This window comes from Cyanistes caeruleus, chromosome 4 (genome assembly GCF_971803275.1).
Source record: "Cyanistes caeruleus chromosome 4, bCyaCae1.hap1.1, whole genome shotgun sequence".
NCBI classification, from domain to species: domain Eukaryota; kingdom Metazoa; phylum Chordata; class Aves; order Passeriformes; family Paridae; genus Cyanistes; species Cyanistes caeruleus.
The window spans coordinates 36,690,445-36,716,355 of record NC_141704.1 but is presented as its reverse complement, the minus strand read 5'-3'; the positions used below and the strand labels follow the sequence as shown (position 1 = coordinate 36,716,355).

General features: G+C 40.4%; 1 long non-coding RNA gene across 2 annotated transcripts; it reads left to right on the top strand.

Annotated features, from left to right (window-relative positions):
* The first annotated feature begins 1,120 nt into the window (after positions 1 to 1,120).
* LOC111933963 (uncharacterized) lies at positions 1,121 to 10,255 on the top strand. Of its 2 annotated transcripts, none has more exons than XR_002866932.2 (3): positions 1,121 to 1,459; positions 3,824 to 3,906; positions 9,804 to 10,255. It is a non-coding gene; the product is annotated as an uncharacterized LOC111933963 (long non-coding RNA). The 2 variants fall into 2 exon arrangements; XR_002866931.2 differs by having other exon boundaries at positions 9,271 to 10,255.
* Positions 10,256 to 25,911: the final 15,656 nt, after the last annotated feature.

The window sequence follows — 25,911 nt, the reverse complement described above, 5'->3', positions numbered from 1 at the left end:
TCCTCTCCAAGAAAAGAGTATTTTTAAGAGAACTATTCCTGAGTGTACAGAGGCTTAAACAAACCAGCGCCCCGCAGTTTTCACCCCAGCGGCAGGGAGTAGGTTTGCGAGGACTCCTGTATCTTAAACCCCCTATCCAATGCCACTTTGGGAGTGTGAGGGAATTCTCTCTCTGGTCTGGATGCACCGCGAACACGCGTGTTTGTGGCGCTTTAGCACAGCTGAAGTGTCAGGCTCGGAGCGGAGTCACACAGCGCGACAGGGCACCTGCGGCGCGAGGCGGGCGTGCTGGGGCGGTGCGGGCAGTGCGGGCAGTGCCATGTGGAGCGGTGTGAGCAGTGCCATGTGGGGCGGTGCGGGCAGTGCCATGTGGAGCGGTGCGGGCAGTGCCATGTGGGGCGGTGCGGGCAGTGCCATGTGGGGCGGTGCGGGCAGTGCCATGTGGAGCGGTGCGGGCAGTGCCCTGTGGGGCGGTGCGGGCAGTGCCATGTGGAGCGGTGCGGGCAGTGCCATGTGGGGCGGTGCGGGCAGTGCCATGTGGAGCGGTGCGGGCAGTGCCCTGTGGGGCGGTGTGGGCAGTGCCATGTGGAGCGGTGTGAGCAGTGCCATGTGGAGCGGTGCGGGCAGTGCCATGTGGGGCGGTGTGGGCAGTGCCATGTGGAGCGGTGTGAGCAGTGCCATGTGGGGCGGTGTGAGCAGTGCCATGTGGGGCGGTGCGGGCAGTGCCATGTGGGGCGGTGTGAGCAGTGCCATGTGGAGCGGTGCGGGCAGTGCCATGTGGGGCGGTGCGGGCAGTGCCATGTGGAGCGGTGTGGGCAGTGCCATGTGGAGCGGTGCGATGTGGAGCGGTGCGATGTGGAGCGGTGCGATGTGGAGCGGTGCGGTGCGGACTGTGCGGTGCCCCCAGGCCGGCGCGCCCAGGCCCGGCGCGCGGGTGCCGCAGTGCGCCACCGGCCCGTGCGGCCGCGCGCGGGCGCCGCCGCTCCGCCCCCGCGCACGTGCGGCCGGGGCGCGGCCCGCCGGGGCCCCTGGGCGGCAGCGCCCCCTGGTGCCCTCACGGCCCCGCGGCGCCGCCGCCCTCGCGGCCCGACGGGGCTCGGGCGCGTTTCGGGCCGTGAGGCTGAGCCCGCACCCTCGGTGCCGGGTCGTGGATGGGTGCTGAGCACTTGGCCTGCAGGACTGGGCCACGACGGCAGAAGGGAGCTTCTAGAGTCGCCGTCACCTGGAAAACAGTCACTCAGGGACAAATGGCATAGGAGACTTGTCACGGAAACACAGCAACGTTCTCCTCAGGGCTGGAGAGAGCCTGCCTGAGTTCACGTGCTGGACTTTGTCAGCTATTGATGCTACACCCGGAGTGGGGCTCCAAAAAACCAAGGGGTGGGAGGAAAGCATCCTATGAAAGGGCAGTCATTTGTTGACCAGCCAGGCGCACGAGTAAGACCAAAGACTGCTGGAGGTTAGTCTGTAATCAGATGTTTCACATGTTATTTGTATAGCTGAACTGTGAGGACTCTGATTTGCCACTGCTGTTGGGTTGTTTTGGTGTTCTTTTCCTAAGTTTAAATTCCTTTCCTCCAGTTTAAATCTCCTTTGTTTCAAACACAGGCTAGTCGTTCACAAACAGGAAAATGTAGTTTCTCAAGGGACACCAAAGATACTTGTTTCTCCCAGTGTCAGAATTTTTATTCAGGCTGAAAGCAGCTGCTAACTTTTTAAGGCCAGCCCAACATCGCTGCTGCATGGGTTATCCTTGTCATTCAGCTAGGGTCATATATCCAGGATGAACTTCTGTAGCAGTTCCCTCTGAAAGGCCTGGTGAGCTGTATAAAAATTGCCAATATCCAAGGACATCCATGTCCTGTGCTAGAAGCCATATGCTGTGGTTGTCTCTGTGCAACAGTTTACTGTCCCTTTATGGCCCTTTGTGCTTTAAGAAATCTGTTGTCACGGGCTTCTTCTGTCAACTACCCTGAGCTTTCTGCCAAAGTTATCCGTGTTCTTGACTCTAGGCCATGGCTTCTTGCCCATCTAGCAAACTTCTTAAACAGCTTCTGATTTTCAGGCATTTTTTTCTGCTTTTTATCCACCCTCTGGTCAAATTCTCTTTAATATCCATTAAGGATGAGAAGTCCAGTTCTGTGAAGCTCCAAATATAAATATTATTAGTTAGATTTGTCCTTTGTTCATAATGAATGTAACCAGATCACATAAGCCTTATGTGATCAACAGCTTGTAACCCTAGTATTAATGTTAGAATGAGTCTCCAAAAGGAGATTGCTCTCACTTGCAATCTGTTTTGTGGAAAGAAAAAAAATTCAATCTCTAAAACGTGTAATGTTTTACTACCAGTTGCATGAGATCCTACAAACCTGAGTTCTTTATAAAAATGCAATTTTTATCCTTCAGTGAAGACAGATGCTTTAGGAGTAATTCATCCTGCTTTCTGGCTTGATTTAGTGTTTTGTAGCAGATCTCATCACCTCATTACTCCTCACTCCCCCAACATCCTTCTGGAGTTTATCATTTGCATGTTTTCACACTCCTCCAGCTACTGATCATTCTAAAGGGGGTAGTGCAGGGTGCCATCCCTCCCCTTCAGTCCTTCCTACAAGAACTACATACTGATTTCAAAGATTCCATTCACATGAATCACCCTGTTAGTGCTCTGCAATGACAGCTACATCAGACTTCCTCTCATCAGTGAGAATTTCCGAGTCCTTTAGCGCAGTAACTACCCAGCTATTATTTACACATGAACTATTCACTTGCTCTTCTTCCCAGCCAACTCCAGCCCTGCTCGATACAAATGTGACTTCCTAAAGCTGAACTACATTTTGCTTCCTAGTATCCTTCATCTTTCACTCCCCCCTTGTTGCTCTATTGTTTAGCCTATCCCTTTCCCTTCTCTTGTTACGTTTTCTTGTCTGGAGAGGAAACCACTGCAGCCATGAGGCATGATAGCTGCTGTGGGAGAGAGCTCCACAGCTGGCAGGGAAGAGTTGCATGTGTCCCCACCTGAAAGTTTTGAGAGGTTTCCTGACAGCAAAGCTGGTGAATACTGTGTCAGTGCAGGGCAATGCCTATACATGTGCTTTCCTGCTGAGTCTGTGTTGTGCATGGCACACTTGTCTATGCTGGGCTACTCCACTGAGAGTAAAGCTCTGAGAGTGCAGTGTGGCTCTCTGTATCCTCGGGAGAGGTTCCAGTCCCAGAGGTCAGACTCTTCCTTTCATTAGGCAGTGAATGGGGAGAAAGTGGCTGTCTCAGCTGGCTGCAGCAGCTTGTCCATCACGTCCCAGGACCCCGAGTCCTCCCTGCTGCTCTGTGCAGCCAGCAGCTACCTCTGAGGCTGCCAGCACCAGCTCTCTGCTCTACTTCCAGTCTTTGTAGTTTCTGCTCAGGAGCCCATGGGGGAATTAATCCCTAATACAGCACTGCCCAAGGCTAAGCAGCATGATGCAAAATTATCAATTTGCAAATACACATTCAACTATAAACCACTTGGGGTTAGAAGCATCCCCTGGGAAACTGTGGAAAGTGTGCAAAGCTTACATCCTGCATAGGCAAGTGAGGGGGGAGCTTGCAGGGAGCCTCAAGGCAGCTGAGTAGAGAGGGATCAGGGACTAATCATTAGAGGGAAAAGATGGTAGGACAGACCTGTGCAGAAGACCATGGAATTCAGTCAACCAACCCAATTCTGAGAGAAAAGGCTTTCCTTTCCTCACATCCTTCCACCTCTGCTGCTGTCTGCACAAAAGTGATCAGAAAGGCTGCCTCCTCAGCAGAGGCACATTGAACCTACAGTGTTTAAATTTTGCAGATTGTGAATCCCAGAGGATTTGTGACATGTGTGCCTGTGATTTAGCCTGAGCAGCGCAAGCAAAGCAAGAATAAACATGGCAGGTGAGTGAGAAGTTGTTGGCTCTATTCACATCTTCTGTGCTGCTGGGGTAAACAGGGTCTATGTGACTTCCTAGGAACCTGAGTAACTCTGAGATCCTCAGAAAATGGTGTTTTGGAGGCTCCTGGGTAGGCTATTGAGCTGTCAAAAAGAAAATCCTTCAAAGTGATACCCACATCTGCTTCCTTGGCCACCTACGTGTTGGCTTTCAGTAGCTGGTATTATTTAGGTAGGGTATGATCAAGACACAGAGAGTGCCTGAGGGACATTCTGTTTGAGCTGCAGTGGTGGCAGCACATACCCTTGGATTGAATTTGACACTTTGGATCCTAGCTGTGGTCTATTATATTCACAGGAACTTCCTTGAGCTACTCAGTGGTATTTTAAAGTTTCATTTAAAGGTTTATTTTAGACTCACATTGAAAATATTTTAGTATTCAGGAGAGAGAAATTCAGAATTCCTTCATTTCTCCTGTCCTGGCTGTAAGTCAGCTCTTCTGCAGTGGTATTTCAAGAGCTTTATTATGTTTCCCTCCCTTCTTCTCTGTGCTCACTTGACTGAAGTAGATCCTAAACTTCACATTTACATTTTTCACTTCCTTAAATAGAGACCCATTTGCCTTTAATTAGCTTCACAGATTCACTGAAGTCTTCTGTAAATGTAAACAAGTATCGGCAATTAGTAAGCACCCAGAAATCTCCAAGAGATTTTTGGATAATCCAGATTGTGGATTCAAGGCCATGATGAATGAGTGGATGATAGCTGGTGGTGGGATAAGTCCTTTGGCCTATCATCAAATTTTTTTGTATCCTGTGATGGTTTTAGTGGGTTGGCTGACCAGAAGCTTGTTCTAATGAAAAGGATATACCTTCACTAGACACATGGGCCAATATTTCTTGAAGACTTCCTTGTGAAAAAAATTAAGGCCCTAGACTTCTCTAGAGGTAGATTTGTTTATTTAGATGTTTTTTGTGGTCTTGGAAGATCCAAGAGGACAGCAGTTATCATCTCCTAAGATTTCTGAGTGGATGAAAGCATGGCTTTGTACCGATGGAGACTGAGAGGGGAGACCTCTGGGCTCCACTGCTTCCTGATGGCAGTGAAGCATAAGGGTCAAACAGGGAATCAACAGTCCACTAATTTTTACAGCTGAAAACAGTCTGGATGTCACTTTTGATCTAAGTGACTTTGTAGCTGGCCACCGTCCTCTTCTGGGCATCACACAATGGCAATAATAAAGACACTTCAGAGAGCATGTTAATTAGCACCCACTCATCTTCTAGCAAAGCAATCTTTTATGACTTCTGCTTTGGATGCCGAATTCTGCCCCACATCCTCAGAAGATGCAGCAGCTCTCAGGATGGTCTTCATCTGCACTTGGATTTCAGATCACTTTCAGAAGGTGGCTGTTAATAGGCTGCTCTCAGACTTAGGTCTGGAGCTATTTCGTACTGTCCTGCTGCAGTACTGAAGTTTTAAGTAGTGAATGTACAACAGAACACATGCAAATTCTTGGATATATGCAAAATAAATACAGAAAATATCTGACATTTTCACTGTAATAGGACATATGCGAATACCACTCCATGATAAGATGACTGTTTCTGGTTAAAACATGCATTTTTTCCCCATAATATTATCCTAGTGTTTGATAATTCATTTTAAGAGAAAAATATGTCAAGTGAATTTAGATATGCTGAAAATTTGCATCTGAGCACCTTTCTACATAAAAGTCCTTCCAAAGCCCTTGAATATAAATGAATCTAAGTTATTTCCATAACACATTGAACCATTATGCCAATGAATGAAAAGCTCCTCCTAAAGCTGTCAATTTATGTTTCAGGTTGTATAACAGGAGCATAATCATGCTGCAAAAGTTTCCAAAGCAGGAATGCTCACATACAGTGTGTTAGCTTAGTCTAAAATGGATTTTACTTATTCTTGTGCTGGTAAAACTGCACCTCACTGTAAATACTTCCACAGTGATGGAGAATTTCTGTTAACCTTTTTATTATCAGTCATATAAAATTCAGAAGAGAGATTATTTCTGATTTTTCCTATCCAAAACAATAATCCTGTCAGGTTTATCAGTAAATATTCTGAACATTGCTTTAAGAAATTACTTGTGACACCTGCAGTATGTTCTCAGGTATAAGGAGCAATAACATTGTTACAAGAAGCAGCTTATTAATAGTGCTTCACGTAATGCAGAGTTATATTTATTATTGTTTTATGCTACACTCCTATGCATTAGTCTAAAACCCAAAACAGGAAAGTTACTTAAAATATATCTCTAGCTGAAATCATCTGTATTCTTAATTATTAAATACAGTTTTCTGAATAACATTTCTGAATAAAAATGCAAACTTTGTTTGTTTTATAGCCTCCAGGGCTATCCTGTCAGAAGTTCAGCCTTGGTAAATCAGCTTAACCTACTTGTAGGTCCTAGGGATGAAGAAAATATAAGGAACTTTGTTTCAGTCTGCCAGCACCAGGCCAGATATACTGTTTTGTCCTGCAACCTCAGCTCTGCTATATAGCTTAAGAAGCTGGGATTAGGACTTTGTGAGTGTTAGGAGACTTGGGGAAATGGCAACTTTCTAAACGTTTATTGATTAGTTGACTTTAACCTTCCTTCCTGCAGACTCTGTTTAAATTCCTGATAAATTTCTTTCCTCCATTAAATTTGGTTCTCTGCTGAGACATGTTTTCTCTTTGAAGATTTATGCCACTTATTTGACTGCCATTTACTCTGTTGTTCTTTCACTTTATTACAGTCTTTGGAGTTTTTTCTACTACCATTAAGTCTGCAAAGCCTCATATTCCAGACCCATCTTCAAAGATTAATTTGTAAGGCAAAAGGGAAATCTTACTATCTGGAAAGTCATCCAACAAAGACACCAAAAACTATTCCAAACATACCACTTGAACAAGACATGATAAATTCTTCCACCAAGCGGCCAAGGAAATGGTTACTTCCTCTTTGAGGGATGTGGTAGCATGGTCCAGGTTAAATATCTAACATTTACCCTTTTTTCATAGTTACCACAAAAGATTATATTTTTAAATAATAACTTCGTAAATAATCTCTTCTGGGAGTCCAAGAGGACCTCTTGGGGAAAGCTGGGAGGGTGGGAGGCTGAGGAATAATGAATCTAGCAGACCTGCAACAGAGATTTGCTAAAGCAGTTTAGGAGGCAGCTGCCCCATAGCCAAAAGGGCAGTTCTTGTCTTTCACTTCTGGATGTAGGATCAGCAGTCTCAGCAATGCTGTCCTCAGAGTTTGGCTGTGATTCCACTTTTCCACTCTTTGAGTCACCTAGGATACTGTTTACTCTGTCCCATCATCCCAGTCCAGGTCCTGCCTCACCAGGAAGTTGCCCATCCCCAAATCTCTCCTCTCCAACCATGGAATCAAAACTACAGTCAGCTTGTCTTCCCAAAAGGGGTATGAGGAAATACAGTTCTTCTGTCACATTAAAGTCCCCAGTAGTCATTATTTTACCAAGAATCTACTCCTTCAGTCTCAACAGTCTTCTTACTTATCTTTGTATTCATAAACCTTTTGGCATAAACCTATTTGTATGAAAACTGTCTTCCATGGGCCAGATGGCCTTTAAGTGTATTTTAGTATAACTGCTGACAATCTAGGTAACAGGACAGAAATTACATTCCTTTTCACATCTCCTATTAGTGCATCTTGATGGTGTAGGACTTCTGAAAAACACCTGTGATCAGATGGAACAAGGTTGGTTAGAGTTTTCTGAAGAAAAAAAAGAGCATATTCATGAGTAGGAGGAAGGTACATGACACCAAACTTCACACCATCATTGCTTTTGGAAAGTTTTCAAAAATTTGGCTTGCTTTTGCACCAAGATTGTTCAGCCAGCATCATGTACTAGTCCCCAGGCTACATCATCACCAAAAAAATCTGACTATCAAGTGTTATAAATATCTTATATCAGGATAAAAATATTTTGAAAAGTATTTTTTTCTTAAGCTCTAATCTGTCTGAAAGGAGCAGGTAGCAATTCTGATGGGTTCAGGGGGAAAAAAAAAGAAAAAAGGTGAAATCAAAAACAAAAACTGACATAAAGCCCTGACTACCTGTGAAAAAAAAAATACAAACCAAAACCAACCTTACAATACCCTAGGGTCTGATTTGTTGAATCCATTTCAGTTTAATGCTAAATTATCTATGTTTTAAAAGGGCAATACAAGTAAGATATGATCAAGAATAATAGGAAGAATATATTTGTTTAGGATATTAATGCAGACATTTCCTGCAATTCAGCAATATCTGAGCAACAAAATGGGTCCCGTTTGCAGTGAGCTTCTGACCCGTAATATAGCTATAAAGATACCTTTGAGATTTGTCTGTTCTCCTGGAGCTAATCTGCTGGCTTGATTCCTGAGGTTTGTTGAGGAACATGATAGGTATTGCATGATAAACACCAAATAGAGGGTTTCCTGAGAAAGCTCTGTCTCAAAATAAAATAGTGACATTTTAAATACCGGGGATTATCAACAGGTGGAAAATAATAAGTAATCACTCTGTTGGGATTTCTTTAATGCCTTTAATCTGGCAATGGAAATTCAGGACAGATGTATATGGCTGAGAAAAAAAGGAGAAACTTGATTCTCCAGCAAAGAATTTAGGTGAATCCTTTTCACATGCCATTCTTCTTGAAGAATATTTAATATCCATTTACTTGATGTGCACAAAAACTCTAAAGTACCTGGGGGGAAAAATGGTTCTTATTTCTACCCTGATCAGAACTGACTAGAAATGCTATAAAAGACCTTGTGCTCAGGAGAGCTGTGACCTGATGACTTAACTGAAGAGGTCCAGAAAAGAGCAATCAGATTAGCTGTAGACCTTCTAAACATCTGGCCAAATCAACCTCCAAAGCTTTGGAGATTTCTCTCTTCCTACTTAAATATGACAAGAGACATTTCACACGAAATGTTCTTAACTCTGTCCAGCATGGAGAAGGCCATCGGGACCTGCACTTCACCCATTCTTAGTCTAAAGAACTAAAGGACTTCAGACTGCAGGATGACAGCCTGGTTCCAGCAAAAGTGGGGGCAAAGCTCTCGCTGAGTTCTGTAGAGCCAGAATTTCAGACTGAGGGTATCTGTTCCCGTTAGTGCACTGCATGCTGCTGCTTACTTACACGTATTTATACATGTGCACTCACGCACATGTATAAATGCACTGACATTGTACAAGGCTGTACTAGAGGATGGAACATTACTGGCCAGAGAGAAAAATCCTTACATTTCTAAGGAAGCAAACTTCCTGAAATCCAGCAGAACCAGAATATCAGCATCCTGACACTGTTACTTTTAATTTGTATTTCAGCCAAGCCTTCTTTCTGGGTAAGCTTTTAAAATGGGAAGTTGGGATAGCAAGAGTGTGTCTGCGTAAGAACAGCATGTCTGCAAGAAGGGCAGAGCTTGTCACAAAGAGGATGGGAGTCCTTCTGCACTGCGACAATTTCCTGCATCGGTCGGTGCTCTGACTTCAAAGTTCAGACCCACTAGCATGCATACCAGCTTTACAAGTTTTATTTGTAGAAGTAATGTAGAAGCAGAAAATGCATAGATTGTGTGCTTGGGAAGGAAGAGGGTGTACTGTTCATTGCATTCAAATTAGGCTGCCTTTATGGACAGAAGTCCTACTTGTGTGATAAAAGGCAGGGCATTTGTCACTGTTCCTCTTCCCTATTGCTGTTCAGTTCTTTATGAAACTCAGCCTGGAAACATCTGCTGAAACTCTCTTCCTCTTACAATTTACCTGCTTTAAATAAAAAGGACTTTGGATAGAGCTAAACCATTTTCTTCTTCCATTGTTAATACTGACTTTGCTTTCCAATTTCTGATATCTGTCTGCAGCTCACTGCTTCCTTTTCTGAACATGTAGTTCCAAGACCTCCTTTTTTAAGCAAAGAAGATTCACTTGGGGACTGTCTCCTAGGATATTTAGATGAAGATTTAAGAAGAACATCACATTTTAATCAGAACTGTGCACTTCGCATACAAATAAATTGTCATGTAATAATGAAGGTCTTCCTATTAATAAGAAAATGTATTAATCATAAAATGGAAGATACTAGCACAAGAGGTTGGCAGACATTTAGATCTTATTAATAATTAAAGCTATCAACAAGTTGACAGTTACTGCAGAATGGGAATCGGATTTAAATAGAGTTTTGATCTAATGCAATGCCACTAACATCGTTACGTGCAAAATAAGCCAACGAATGGTATTTATGTTGTAAGGCAGTCCTGTATGCAACACTTTGATCAGGTAAATGCAGAATAAACTAATTTAACTAATCCTAAAATTCATAGTTAGTCAGTGGTTTTCTTGCATTTTCTGGGTTTTGTTTCATTGACCACTTGACAAAAAATTCTGTTCATTAAGTACAAACATCTCCACTCACAAAAAAATATTAAACTGGCATATATCTGTGAAAAGGTCTTTAAAATATGATAGAGGTATTGTTAGTCTGAGGGTAATGAAGTCGCCATTACAGCTTTTCCACCTGTTTTTTTATGATCTTTTCATAGACACAGATGGATTAAAAAAGGTATTTAGCTCTGAATTGCCAGTTTTCCCTCTGCAAAATTGGCTCCGTGTGCCTGCTGTGGTTTGAAATAAAACCCATTCTGAACAGGAATTCCAAATCTTCCAAATCACATTAGGAAGGAAGAACTTGGTATCAAAAGGCCAAGCTGTCACTATTTCTTCCTGATGACTCTCATTTAACAGCCATTAAAATGCAAATAGAACTATGATTTTCAGATCACAAAATTAACATTAACAGCTGGAATGATTGATTAAAGGTCATGGCAACTGTATAACTTAATTTCTTATGTAATTGTGTTCAGTTTTCTACAGATTGTTTGGATTTGTGAATTAATTTTAGCTGTTGCTGAACACTGACAGGTGCATTTATTGGTCTCTCATTTTTGTTAATATCTTCCTGTGTGAATGATTCCCTTCTTTCAAAGAATGAGAAGAGTACCCAGAGGGGACACTAAAATTACTATCTTCAACTAACAGGTTTTGCAGCATATTAGCAGATCTCTCAGAAGTTTTTTATTGACCCAGACAAGACCAAAATGACAATTCATGGGTATGTAACAAGTTACTCCTCCAGGAGTTTTCTCATGTGTGTGTTTACAGAACAGAATAAAAATGGCACTTAAGTTCCCAAGAGGTTTTGAGCTAAGAGCTCAGATCCTATCTGAGCAGACCATCTTAGATGTAGCTTGCTTTATTGGATGAAATAAGCCACAGATAGACCAACTTTCATATTACTTTCGAGTCAAGGCATCGACAGGATGAGAAAGGAAAGGTTTCAGACAGTATCTGTCTGTTCCTTGTATGTACAAAAATGAATCTCAGTTGTAATTCTTCTTCTACTGCATGAATCAGTCATTTTTCAAAGGCTTTTAGAGCAAGATCTGAAAATACTCATCACCCACAAATGCAGGCAGAATTTCAGAAGAATTTAGTCTAAGAATTTGAATGTTTTTGAACTCCACCTGCTTATTTCAGTGCTCAACTGAAAGCACATTTGAAAAACAGAGCCCAGGGACAAGTGATAAAAATTTCAGAAAATTATCCGAATGAAAAGGACTGAAAGAGTCTAAGCTAGCATAAGTTGTACCTGATCTCTTTCCCACAGCCCAGCAAGGACATGGTATTGGCTCCAATGCCTGCATCTCTTCCCAGTGAGAGCTCTGTCCTGTGTCATTGGTCACTCAGTCCAGAGTATGCCTGCCAAGACATGCAGTTGTTGTGTCTGTTGGGAGCCAGAAGACATTGCCAAAATATTTCACCTTTTGATAAGATCAGGGGACTGTGTCAGTCTGGAGTCAGGGAGAGACAAATTGGCACAGAGATAAAACATGACATATTTTATTTTTTACCTGCCTTGGTACCTCTCAGGACAGACCTATTTCAGAACCACTGAGACTTTTTTGACTGACAAACTCCATGGACTCCATTGAAAAAGTGTGAGGCAGTGCTGATGTGTCTGCTCCTATCCTGGGGCAAAGAGTAGCTTCTGAGCCTTGTGCTCTTTCTTCTGAACTTTGTTACAGTGCATTGGAGAGGGATTATGGGGCACAGGCGAAGCAAAGAGCCCAGCTTGCATGTGCCTGCTGGCAACTTCCAGACTTCCAGACTAGAGTTTGTGTCCTACACTTTCCTTAGGAGCTGCCTCTCACACTCTGCCCTTTCAGAATGAGAAAAAGCAGATTTAGACCATGTGCATCTGGGCAGGGGATGTTGTAATAGCAGTGAGCTTAAGCGACCCCCCACATGGGGAAATACACTGGATAGTTTTTATTTTTGTAGGCTTCCTCACTCCTTGAATATGAAGGTTTAGCTGTAAAAATACAAACACCTTCAGCAATGTCCAAAGGTCTAATTGTTAAAATCAGGAAACACAGATCCTGAAATTCCCTTGTTCAGGCAAATGAGAGCAAACAGGATACAGAATGGTTAGTTTTCCAAAGGCAGACAAAAGGACTGAAACTAAATTAGCCTTTAAAGTTTTGTCACAGAAGGCCGGATAATGAGTCCCTTTCTGCTTAAATGAACTGAGTGTTCTCACAGCAAAAGTCTCATCTCAAAGCTACATCAGTGCTTTCGTAGTCATTATTCTCTGCTACCCACCTCTGAGATGGCTCATACCTGAGGGAGAACAGAGGATCTTGACACTTATGAGAAGAGGATTTTACCTTGTGGGTTTACAACTAGCACTCGTAAAAACCTGAACTTCTGCCCTTGAAAGTCTTTGTTTGTCAGTCAAATACAGATTGCATGAGGAGCATGACAAAAGCAGTCCCACAGCCATTGTCCACATAGTATTATCCCAGTACAGAAGGACTATCTCTAGTGAGGAGAGGGTAATTATTTTCAGGCACACTAATTCTTGATTTCTATAGTAAAATTGCCAAAGGGGGGCATCAATATAGGTTATAATGTACTTGACTGCTCCCACATCCCATCTTTCACATATGCTATTCAACAGCTGTGGATGGAATTCTTCTGGGTTATACAACGTTATCATGGATAAACCAGCCTCTCTTCATGTGAAACTGAAATACATCAGTCACATTTTTCAGGATTTCATTAACATAGAGAGAATTTTACCCAGTTTAAAATTTAAATATTATAGTCATACATGCTTTTTATTATATAGCTGTCAGAGAGTGTTAGGAAAGTACCACAGTGACTTTAGCTCACATCAGTGTAGCTTTATAGACTTATCTTACACTATACTTAATTACATGTATTAGAGCTATATTTTTAAGATAACTTTTGGAATTAATTTTTTTAATATCCATTATTAATATGTAGGGACAATTCACCTGTATAAAAATAGGGTTGAATTTCTACAATACTGCAGTTAGTAGACAAAAGGACTTGTACTTTTGCCTGCATGAAAATACTTGGCAAAAATACACTTGTGAAAAAATTTATTGACTCAAGAATAGTTTGTGTTTAGTACCTAAAACCTTTGTGAGGGCACCTAAAAACATGCCTGAAAAGAGATGGTTTGGGAACACAACAAAATTTATGAAAAACTGTAATTTCAGGATATAAGATCAGTTCTGAATAACACAGAATTTCCTCTAAGTGTGGAGAATGCTTCTCCCAAGATTATTACTGTATTACTGTATTACTGTATTACTGTAAAATACAATTGTAAAAAAAAATATTATGTAAAATACAATTCTAAGAATCATGCCAATTCAATTAAAATGTCCTTTTGGCTTAAACTGTCTGAGTAAATGATTTCTAATTTGCAAAAATGGTAAGGCTAAAATTATGCAAAAAGGTGCAGTTATGTATATATACATATTTGAACAACCAGAAGGATTAATTAGTTCTTAGTAAGACACTCTCATGGAGCTCAAAATAGGGGTGATACAGACTCAGAAAGGGAAGTTTGTAATATCCCAATATGAAATCAAATAACTTTTTGATATGCATGTTGACAATACTCCTTTTTCTTCACTCACAATTTTGCTAAATTGCACTAGCACTGAGCCCTTGGCAAAAATGTTTCCTTCATTATGTAAGTGATAAGTAGTCATATTATTATTCATCAAGATTCCCTGAATGGTTTTATTTTTGCAAGCGCCGGCTTGCTTTGAAAGACACTTCTTTCTCTGTTTTGCCAATATATTCAGTACCTGTGGGTTTTCAGGGGGGGAAGCAGGGGGAAGGTTTTCATATGACAGACATTTGGGTAGTTTTGGATGCTTTATTGCTTTTTTTTCGGTACTCATGTATTTCATCTACAGTCCTGCAATGTCTCTCTAATTGACTTTGTAAGTCGGAAGTTTAAGTGCACTTAATATGTATCCTCATCTCACTGCTACTTGTTTTCAATTAAGGTAAAAAACCCCTATTTTTGTTTTGTTGATTATGGTTCATATTTCTGTAACTGTTCATATTTTCATTTAAGGTTTTGGCACTCTTCTGAAACACTAACTGAGACCTCTCAACCATTTCAGAAAGAAATGAAGGCCATAAAAATAGAAATACCTTGTCCAAATTTACAGGCAAAGTGAGGATCAGACTTGAAATTAGATGTTTCCGTTCCAATCCCACCCCAGTGAAGCCTGCAGATGATCTGCCATTGATTTCCTTTGACTTTGGACCATGCTCTGTATCATCTGTCTCTTCTCACTCTGATTTCATATGGTGCATTACTGTAATCTTGCTAGGGGTTATGAACTTCACTCTTGTTTTCTAACATTGCAGTTACTGCATGCCTCTGTTATTAGGGTTTTCAACTACCTGTTAAAATTAATTAATTAATTAATTAATTAATTAAATTTGAACTGATCCTTGAATGGATGGAAGCACCCCTGGCTTAAATACAGGGTACTGCAACCACATCAGGTAATACAGGAGTGAGCATTTTGCTAGCCACTCCTAGTGAAGGCTGCTGAAGCTTTCTTTCACTTTGCTGGTAATTCTGTGGCTGATTCTGCCTCTGACTGACAAACTGTTCTTGCAAGTGGAAAAGATATATGATTTTTTTTTACCCTGTTATTATTTGACTATGGATTTCTTGAACATATGTATTATTTCCAACGTTATGTTGATGGCTTACTCAAAAATATATTCCTGTCTACATTTTATGCATAATCCATAGAAGGGATTCAGTGTTTGAAATGTCATGTTCTAACCCTTTGTATTGAGTACATAGCTTTCCATGCATGATTTCATGCCTTGATTACATATTATAACTTTTAGACTAGTATTTCTACTTTAAATGCTTACCTTTTCTTGTTTAAATCCAGTGGTCCAGGGTTGGTTTTTTTTCTACTTAAGAATTTACTCATCAGTTTGTGAAAATTTACTTAAGATATGAGCTTTCAATAAGCAATCTTGACAAACAGTTCATTTGGCAGAATTACAATTTTGAATAAATAATCCAGCTGGAAGTCTTTAAACAGCATCTAAAGAGTTAAGTACTGTTTGTCAGTGTGCATAGGAAAGTTTTAGGGGTATTTGTCCAACCCTCCTACTTATATGAAGGACACAAACCACTGATAGGTTTCTGTGCTGGCTCTGAGAGAGCAGTTTTTTGTAGCAGATCCCACTGCAGAAGGAATTGTAAAGTGCATCAGAAGTAGAACTGAATCTTTTGACATCACAGACATGTGATCACAGATCAATGTGGTTTGATTCTTGTCTTCTCTCTAAGACAAAGCACTTGTAGAAGTTAGAGAAATTAAAAGCTTTATTCAGCCCTATCTTATGGAATGTGAAGTGGTAACTTTCAATTGTTTTTGCATAGCAGCTCATAATTGGGAAAAGAGCGTATTTTCGTAAGAGAGAGAGACAAAGGAGTCAAGGAAAAAAGAGGGGAAATTTTACAAACATTTGTTCCAAAGCCAGTAAGCCCCTTGTGTTTTATGCTTGCAGTGTAACTTCTTTGAAGTTCACACTCTTAATTGTATGCTTGCGCTCTATTTTGAACACTGAAAGAATACTAAGTGATACTGTCCCACAACCACTTATTATTAACGATAGTAACAAGCAACCCCAAATTTGATTCATATGATTTGCTAATCTGACATCTTAGCTGTCAGTAAATATTCATGCAGTCAAGCTTCACTTCCACTGATGTTCAAAACATTGATTTTTCACCTTTGAATTCTGAGTTATTCAGAAAGCAAACAGAAAAAAACACATTTAAGGTTGATTGTTATAATTTTTATTGAAATGGATGGTTACCTAGGTCACTCAACCAGAGAGCAGAAACAATGCATGCAACTTATATAATTAACACTTGGCTAGGAAGCAGTAAATGTTTGTGAAACCTTTTTCTGTGCTATTCCAGTGGTGAAATCATATTTGGGAAGAAATTCTTAACCATTTCAAATATATGAAAAGTAGACCCACTTTATTCCCTTTTGTTCACTGATCTTTCTCTGGATTAGCAAAATTGCTGGTAGCGATAGCTATAAAGTACTCAATCACCCTTCTCATTTGCTTCAAATTTTTAAAACAACAGGGTTTCTCCATGTTGCTTAATAAAGACTGAGCTCCCAAAAGACTTTGTGTCTCAACCTTGCAATTGGCAGGGACTAGGATACACTAAAGCTGTTTGAAAAGAGGCAGCTGCCAGCATCATAACCTGTCATGACCAGCTGATCCCATTATGCAAACAAGAGCATCCCCTGGCAAAGAAATCTGACAAGCTCCAGAGTGTATAGCTGGACTTCAGTCAGTAGCTTTGAATGAAAACAGTAAGTTGCAGAAAGGAAAAGGTGCTGTGTAGAAGTACTTTTCCCCTATCCTCTCTCCAGAGTTGGTGGGTGAATGTTGCTCCAACCTTGTCCGGGTTAAAACAAGTTACTAATTACAGGCATCAAAGGATTGTCCTGCAATGCCAGCATGGACCTCATGCTCATCTGAGTGATGAGTGAGCTGTCTTTGGACTGCCTTAGCTGTGACCATAGTCTCAGTGATCTGTTAACTGTCTTGTGAAAAATACCTTAAAACCATTTCTGTCTCCTGTGAGTCTTTCACAGAACTGCTGACAAGGAATGTAAATGTCTGATGATCAAACTTGCCTGGACCCACTGAACTCCAGACAACCTGATATAAACGTTTCAGTGGAGAAAGCAGCCACCCACTGATTCCTTCTCAGATTCCAGCAAACAAATTAAGCAAATATAAAAGTAATGGTGGCAATAAACAATGTAATTTGAATGGAAAAGTCAGAATCATAGGAAAAGGAAAAGCAAGATGTAGTAGCAATCTGGACTGACTGAACAAGATTGTCTTTTTCCTGCACAGAATAATCTTATCTTTAAAATATATTTCTTAATTGTATTTCTCTCACAATCCCATAACTACCCAAGCATGATTACCAGAGCAGCCCTAGAGTTAGCCAGGCAATTGGCAGTGTCTTCAACAGACTTCTTGACAAATCCATCATTAGCATAATTTTGTACAAAAAGTTTGAATTACTATCAAGAACCAAGATGCAAGTTCCTTACATAGAGTAGGACTTTTCAAGAGGAGCTTTTGCCTCTCATTGCTTTGCTTCAGACAGGCTAACACTAGCACTGCAGAAAAGAACTCATTCTAGCATTTCAGTATTATCAACATGCATTTTTACTTCTTGCTGTCCTGATCAGTGAAGATGTTTTCTTTGTTTATGCAGCATGACAGGCATCTGGCACCTCACAGAAAAGAAAAATATAAGCAAAAGATCAAGATTCCTGCTGATGGAGCTTTTGGAAACCACTGAAGCTCTTACCTCTGGCTCTCCCAGGGCATTAATTCAAATTCTGCTGCCACCTAAGCATCCAAAACCAGGCTGTGAATCTATACACTAAGTATGTCTAAGACTAGGTTCTCCATAGAACTGTTTTTCTTTTGTTTAAGGAAAAAAAAAAACCCTGACTATTCTGTTATGAAAATAACTAGGCAGGTTATGACAAATTTCTTGGACATGATATAGTAATTTTCCTTTCTTTCATATGAGAAATATGTTCCTCTGATCCAAAATAAAGCCTTCCTAAATATATGAACATCTTTGGGTTTTCTTCTCTTATTCATAAGCCATAATGTAACAGATGCTGTTCTCTGTAGCTCCAAACTGAAAGATGTTTTGCACTTTCACTATTTTTTAGATTCTGAAAATGCTGCAGGTGGTGATTTTAAACCTTCTATTTCCTATCAAAGTTGCTGAGGCTGCAGAATCAATCTCTGCAATGGTTCAAGTCTGTCACAGATATCAGTAAGCAGGTATATAGTTTTCTAGTTTTCTAGTTTTCCTCTTGTTTCTGGAATTAAGGTGGAAATTAGGCCTTCTTTATAGATTTACAGCTAAAGGTTTTTTCAAGGTGTTGTCAAACAAAGCTGGAAAACAGTACAATTGCACAGGGTGTTTACAAGAAGCCATTTATTGGATTAAAATTAAAGGGATTGTTTCAAAAAATATGAACTGATAAGTGGTATCACAGCTACAGATTACCATTGCAAAATACAACCAGAAATCTTGTCTACTCTGAAAACTGAATGTGAATACAAAATCACAGCTATAAGCAGGAGAGCAGCAGTGAGAGAGGGAATGCAACCATTTAGCATTTGACTCTCTGACACTGTAGATACCATTTCCAACTTTTCTTTATAAGCCTAACAGAGCTTCTCTGAAAAAAAGAACAAAAACTGCAGGTCCAGTTTGCAAATTCTGGTGTAGACCAAAATAATGAGAAGGGGAAATGGTAAAATAAGAGTTTAACGGAGACTGTGGCAAGAATGGGAAAAGAAACGGATGAAAATATTCTACTAGGAAATGAAGGTGTATAAAATAGCTGTTGAAGACTTCTGTTGCCTAGTGGAACACCAAGTTGCTGCTGACAAAATAACAAAATTTAAAATAGTCCCTTTTCAGCCTTCAAGACATTTGGTCTTTGACTTACAAAACCTCAAAACATCCTCTCCATTTTACAAGTTTTCAGACAAATTCTTCTCTATTTCCTTTCCTATAGGGAAAAACAAGCTTATGCCAAGGCATGAAGTATTTGATATTTCCCACATCTAATTTGCAGTGCAACTAAGAAAAGAAAAAGCCAGCTTCTTTTTGAACATTTTCAAGCTTCCATCTCTCTCTGCTTTCCAATCTTGTTGCAGAAGGGCTGGTCTCATGGATTTCCTGACAAACTTGCCTCTGACCTCAGTGGTTGCAAGGTTTCATATTCCATCACTTTTGCTCCTCTGTTTACAGGGATTTTTGTCTTCCCTGTCTGCTTTCAAGATGTTCTTATTCCTCCCACAACCATGAGAATGCAGGGAAAGGGCATATTTCTGAAATGCCCTCACTGCCCACAGCCTCCCTATCTGGTGAAAGAGAAGAAAAGCCATAGGAGCACTGCTCTACCTGCATCCATCTGACACTGACTGGAGGGTGGCACAAAGTGCCTTGTGGCAGGTTCCATCACACATAGGATGGAGGTGCAAGGCAGGCCAGGAAGCCAGGAGCCTGCTGGCCAATTTTGAAAGACCACAGGTCTGGTGTCCTGCTGACACCTTCCAACCCTTGCTCAGCCTCAAAGCAAGGGTGCTGGGCTGGCGTTCACTGGTCACCCTTCCTTTCACACATCTCTGCTTTGTAGAATTTCCTATCTGGGGTGTCACACTTTGAGGAAAGAAACACCATTTTCCTAAAGCAGCCTGGAGGGGAAACACTATTTCTGCATTAAAGAGGATAACTCTCTTCTAATCACTTTTTTTCTGCACAGCTGATGAACCAAGAGCTGGTGAAGCAAAAGAGGACATTTGTTTAAAAGTTCAACCGCCCCCCAGTTATCACATTTCTTGAAGCTTCCTTCAAAGCCTCAGGCATGGAGTAGATGTCAGCTCCTGGAACAGCTGAATCTCCATCCTGGCAGTCCTTCTGTCCACTCGGCTCTACAAGTACACATCACTAGCAGTATCCTAGGTCATATGTGTCCTCCCATGCAGCCTGGTTCTTCTTTGGCTTTTTCCCATTACTTAATAAGTCTTGGATTTGACAACTATTATCCCTAAACAGATGTCAGTACACACAAATCTGATGTAGAGAAAGTATCAGGATATTGTCATATTCAATAAGAAATAAATGAAATCTCAAGTCACTTTGATGTCATTAATAGTGGCAAAAACATGTTAATAGTAAGAATTTATATTATTGTTTTGCTGCATTTTCAAGTTAGACTGTCTCTCTAACATTAAGCTTACTTCATGGCACCGTAAAAGTTACCACACTGAAAAATTCCAGTCTCATTTTATGTACTGTTTCACAGAGACATACATGTCTCTGAATCACTTCTGTGTTTGATGGTGATGTTCAACAGAGGATTTCCCTCTAAGAAAATTTTCTTATTGCCTCTTAGAATATTTATACTGGGACATTAATATCTCAAAGCCACTTTAAATTTTGCAATTCCACAGGAAATATGGTTCTCATATCCAAAAACCTCTCAATAAATAAGCTTTAAGTCCCCTCCTTCCTTCTGTCCTGAAGTCACCCCCAAGTTTTACTTGTGGAAGAATTGTTCTTCAGTGTTTTCTGATTTTCCTTAATTTCATTTTCTTCCTGAGAGCTGACTTGTGCTTCTGTGGGGAGAGTATTTTAGAACTGTCTTCTTTGATGACAAGGAGAAAATTACTAGTTTGTTTGACATACCACAAATAGTGAGGGAAATGTTACACTTTTAATTCAGGAGAAGTCCTGATGTCTTCCATAAGAGGTTTGCTAAAATGTTAAATTAAAGGTACTGTTTCTAGAATTCTGCTTAATCTGAGCCCACCACAACATACTTGATATAAAAGCTTGATGTTGAAAATGTAAACCTTCATGATTAACTTCAAACAAATGCACAATTAATTCAGGAACCTTTCATTACCTGAAGGGGTACACTGGGATAATTCTAATTGTGATTTGTGTCAATATGTAATCTGTCCTGAGCCAAGGCCTCAAAATAAACTATTCTGTTTTTATTCAGAGATGCAGACATTGATGTTTTTGAAAGAGGAAAAACAAGTCGTTTGAATCTTTTGTTATTTCAGTAGCACAGAGTATTCCCGTGTCCCTGACAAAGGGGTCCTGTCTGATTTGGGGCATTTAGGTTAAAATGCTTATAGGTAATCACTATTTACCTGTTCCACATACACGAAACATGTAATGTGAATTCCATGGGCCAGGTTTGGATGCATAGCTACAGCTGTATATTAGACCTGAATTCACTCATTTCAACAAAACATTAATTTCAGAAAATTTGGCTCTGGGTATTTTGAGCAGGGTATATGAGCATCTGTTGAGTGCTATTGAGACTCACCCTTTCTGTATGACTGACCTACTGCATCAGTCAAGAACCTGAGCTCTGAGGCTGTCAGTAGGTACTTGTTAAGAAAAATTCCTTGTGCTATACCCTTAAAACATATTTCAGTAAAATGTTAAGGGTTCTAAAGATCTGCTTTCATAGCTTTTTTAGAATTTTGAAGTATTTCCCTTTTTAAATAATTTACTTAAATATATCCAAACTGATGAAAGTCCTGACGAAACAAATATTCACACTAAGATTACTAACACTTGAAGCAATAGTTCCTTAGAGAAATAGTGACCTTATTAATGAATTTCAGTGATGCAAATGGTATCACTATGCTACTACTAGGACTAGGTTACATCATTTTTTTCAGAATGGTCTAGGCAATGTAAGTCTAATTTATTTTCTGCCTTACTGCCTGGCCATAGCTCAGTTATTTGTGTTATAACATACTTTTCTGGCATGTTACTGTTTATGATCAAAAAATGTGGATACACCAAGTTGTAAAAAGTTTGATCAAATACAGATTCGCCTTCTGAATTTAGCTGTACACAGCAGCAAAGAAAAAGAAGTGGTGTACTTCCCAGGCAGAATCTTGTGTACAGTGTGAGAGTGCCTGTCAGTATCAGAGAAGTAAACTATAAGAGCACTTTAACTCTCTAAGAGACACATTATGGTGTTAGGGTACACACTGTAAGACTAAACTGAGAATGCTTGAAAGGGGAAATGATCTTCAGGTGTAGTTCTAATCTTAGCTCTCTTTCACAGCAATACCAAGCTTTCAGTCCTCCCCTCTGTGTACCTTTTTATCTGTTACACAAAAAGCGCTAGGAGCATTCTCTATGATCTGCAGAAGTAAAGCAAAGGATTCAAAGGTTGTGCCAATATAGGAATGAGATTGGATTTTTCCCATATAGAGCTATTCTGAATTCTCTGAGGGCAGGTATAAAAAGCTTGTTGCTCAAAACCAGTGGCAGAATAGAAAGTGTATGCATTCCTGGATGATTGCAGCATCAAGAAATATCTCAAGAGACAATCGTCTTCCAAAGGAAACGATTTCCTCAGATGCAGTAAACACCATACTAAACTGACCCAGGCAGAGAGGAATGTACTGTAAACATGATCACCACAATTACTACTCAAACCTGCACCAAAACAAGAAAGAAAGATTTGTGGATGATTTCTTTTGCACGGTGATTTTCTGTTTGCTGGCCTGGCATATGGCATACCTGTCAGATATGTGCTGGTCAGCAATAGATAACAAGAGCAGGTGTATGAAGAGAAAGGAGGCTTTTGCAACATAGTGACTGAAGCAAAGTAAATATCAGTGATTTTAGTGTTTTGATTTTTCACAGTGAATACTTGTAATGATCAGGATTCTTCAACTTTCTTATCTCATCTTGTTTTCCAATGTTACTTTTTTTTAAGAGTAAAAAATCCCAAGTGTATGGATATGCCACTTGAATTCTTTAAGCATTCAGCATTTTCTTTTTGAGCCATGTTGGTCAGCTCTAATTTGCCAGCCAAGTCACCCGATTTGTGCTGTGCTTGTTTCCTAGCTGAATCCAGGTGTGAGTGCTCTCAGCATGAATACTGACAGATGAGTGTAAAAAATTGCTTCCTCAGAACACCTGCACCTGTCACTGTGTTGTCACTAGATTTTCATTTTTCTGAAAATGTTCAGAAATGTTAGGTGGATTTCACTGCAAGCAAATATAAGGAAGGAAGGGTGAATTCAGCCGGAGAAACTTCACTTCCCATTTTACTCAACAAATCTTACAGATCCAGCCTGCGTTGTTCTGGGGGTCTTGAATTTCGTAGGAAGTTTCAGAGAAAAGACACTGCAAAAAGTTTTATACATTTTAACACCAGAGTGTCCACAGACCTGAACCAAATAAACACCCTGCTTAACTTACCTGAAATGGGAACAAAATGTCTCTTTGCTGCTCATTGTGGTCCTAGTATGTGAAAGAGGAATAGTCTTTACTGAGAATTTCAGAGTTGAGGCCAAGATTGAGTTTATAATGGAAAACAAGTTTCGACCTTAGCAATGCAGAGCCAGTAGCCTCTCCATAATACAACTGTCAGTTCAATTTCTGTCAGCGACACAAACATGGAATTGAAATAAGTGTTAAACTAGGATTTGGATGAAAGTTTTAATCAGATGAGCACCTGCACTCCAAGTCTTATTAAACCATTGAGACTGAAATTGTGTGTGAAACATTGCCATCCAGTGGCTGCTTGTACAATTTCCAACCTGCCACAAAAACATTCGTGAAAGAGAAAAATATTGCGGATTATGTCATTCCTCTTCTTTTTTACAAAACCACAGTGGTGTCTGCATTAGCATCACAATTCTAGGCAGAAAATTCAAACAGTGGTGGACTGAAGTTCCCTGAAGTTTTCATTTTAAGTAAACATTTGTTTCCTACAACAATGCATGATATCAACCTTTATGCCTCAGAAAAAGATTCACTACTGCATCTGCAGTGTATCCATCAAAAAATGAGTTTGCAACTAAGGGGTGAAAGCCCAAAGGAATGAAACTTCAAAGGCCATGCAGCCCAGATTCTGAAATCACAAGAAAATGTTTTTCTAGCTTTTCTGTCTTTTCAATGATATTGCCCACTCCTCTTAATGCCACACTGTCTGTGCCTTGGGTGTCCTGGTATTTCCTCCTTTCTTGACAGACCCACTTCTAATTTTTTTTCCTTGTAGGGGTTTGAAACTTCAGAAAGCTGCACGTGCTGCTGTAGGGAACTAACTTTTACCAAAAAAGAGCTAGAGCATGACAGATACTGACCTTTCTTCTACCACCTTGTCAACCACACTCAGCACTGATCTGGATGGAAAAAAATTTGGTCTTTACGTCTATTAAGTCTTCTCTCCTCCTGCTACCCTGGGATTTTCAGATGGCCAGAGCGAGACACAGCTGCAGAAATTCAGCCAAGGGCTTAATTTCTGTGGAGAACACTGCTGGTTATCAATAAAAGTATCTGCAGCAGTAACCACATTCTTGTAATAGGAGTGCTAATCCAAAGGAAATGAGATTGAGTGTAGCTCTATTAGTTATTGGTATGACTCAGTTCGTTTGACTCATGGCCCACACAAGGTGGAAATTAAAAAGCTCTGCTCCTATTCCACGTCCATAAACTACTTGGTTCTACTTTCTTATCACCACATTCATCTGATGTCCACTAGGTATTGTAGATTGGTTTTCTCTATGCCTGCTACTATGCCTGGAATCCCATGACAATGAAGATCTGATCCCCATTAAGGAAAGCTGATGCCTACAAATACAACCATCATCTCACCCAGCTGAAAAGCAGTCTTTGTAGCAGAAGATTAGAGCTTGTTCCTCAGCTCTATAGAGTTGCAGCATTCAGACTGGATGCTACAAAAGGACACAAGACCTTTGAGAATAAACATTTTGCTCTCTCTGTCATACCGGGCTGGACTGTATATGGCAGCTAAATTAAAGGTCACACTTATTACTAAAGGTAAGAAGGTTAGTACAAAAATGTAATTGACTTAGTTAAAAATAAGCTACAGGATTGCAATACCCAGGCAAGTAAAACAAAGAAATTATAATCTTTTAAATGGGCCTGAATGCCCAAACTGTTTCAAGTTTTTCTTTTTGGAAGTCTGGCCTTGGCTAGCCAAGCTCAGGAACAATCTGACAATCCTATTAAATGCTATGTTAACAGAATAAATCAGAAGGACACTAAATAACATGTAGCTCTGGGACTGATTCATGAAGCATTACCCTGTCTTGTAAATATGCCTTATAGATTATTCAGCTATGCATCTAAAGAGTCAAATTCACCAAGCAATAACCCATCCCCTCCCATAAAAAAGAGGAACCCATGAGTCTTGCTGTAAATCTGCAGAACATCAGAGGATTATAGTATTTAAACAAAACATCAGAGCCTTTCAGGCTCTCTGCTTTCTTTGCTTTGCTAATTAACTTTTATGTAACTCATTGTATTACCTAGCTGCAACAGGGAGCTGGCACACTAATCCATCTGCAAGGTGACCCCAGTTGTGTGCTATGCAGATAGGGATATTGATATGCTGTTGTGGACTGCAAGACATATCTGTTTCTGTCCCTTGCCTGTCATTTGTAGATACAAAGGGAGGAATGGCTGAGTGTTTAACAAGAGAGTTTGATCCCACTGTGTGTCTAGGCTAATGCAGGGAAGAATAAGGCTGGGATAACCACCCTCACTTAGACATCATGGTGATTGGCTTCAGTGCCATGCCTACGATTGATCTGTGCTCTGAGAGACTTAGTTAAATCAAAGCTCTAAATAGATACAGCTTTTGTGACTGTTAATTTTAAGGCTGGATTCAGTGGGTTTTAGTTCCTAGGCTTATCTTTGCTCTCTCTGCATTTGACTCTATATAATCAAAGTCCCTTTGGGAACTGTGACTTGCTGCAGTCAGACTCACCGCAGTAACGGAGGCCCACAGAAAAGATCAACACTTTTTCTTAAGTCCTCTGGACTTATTGTAAAGGCATCTGAAATGATGATCACTATAAATATTTTTCAGCGGGATTTACTCTGCCATGAAGAAAAAAAGCAGGTGTTAAAGTTATTAGAAGTACGTCAAAAGTTTGCCACTTAATGCCAGCCTA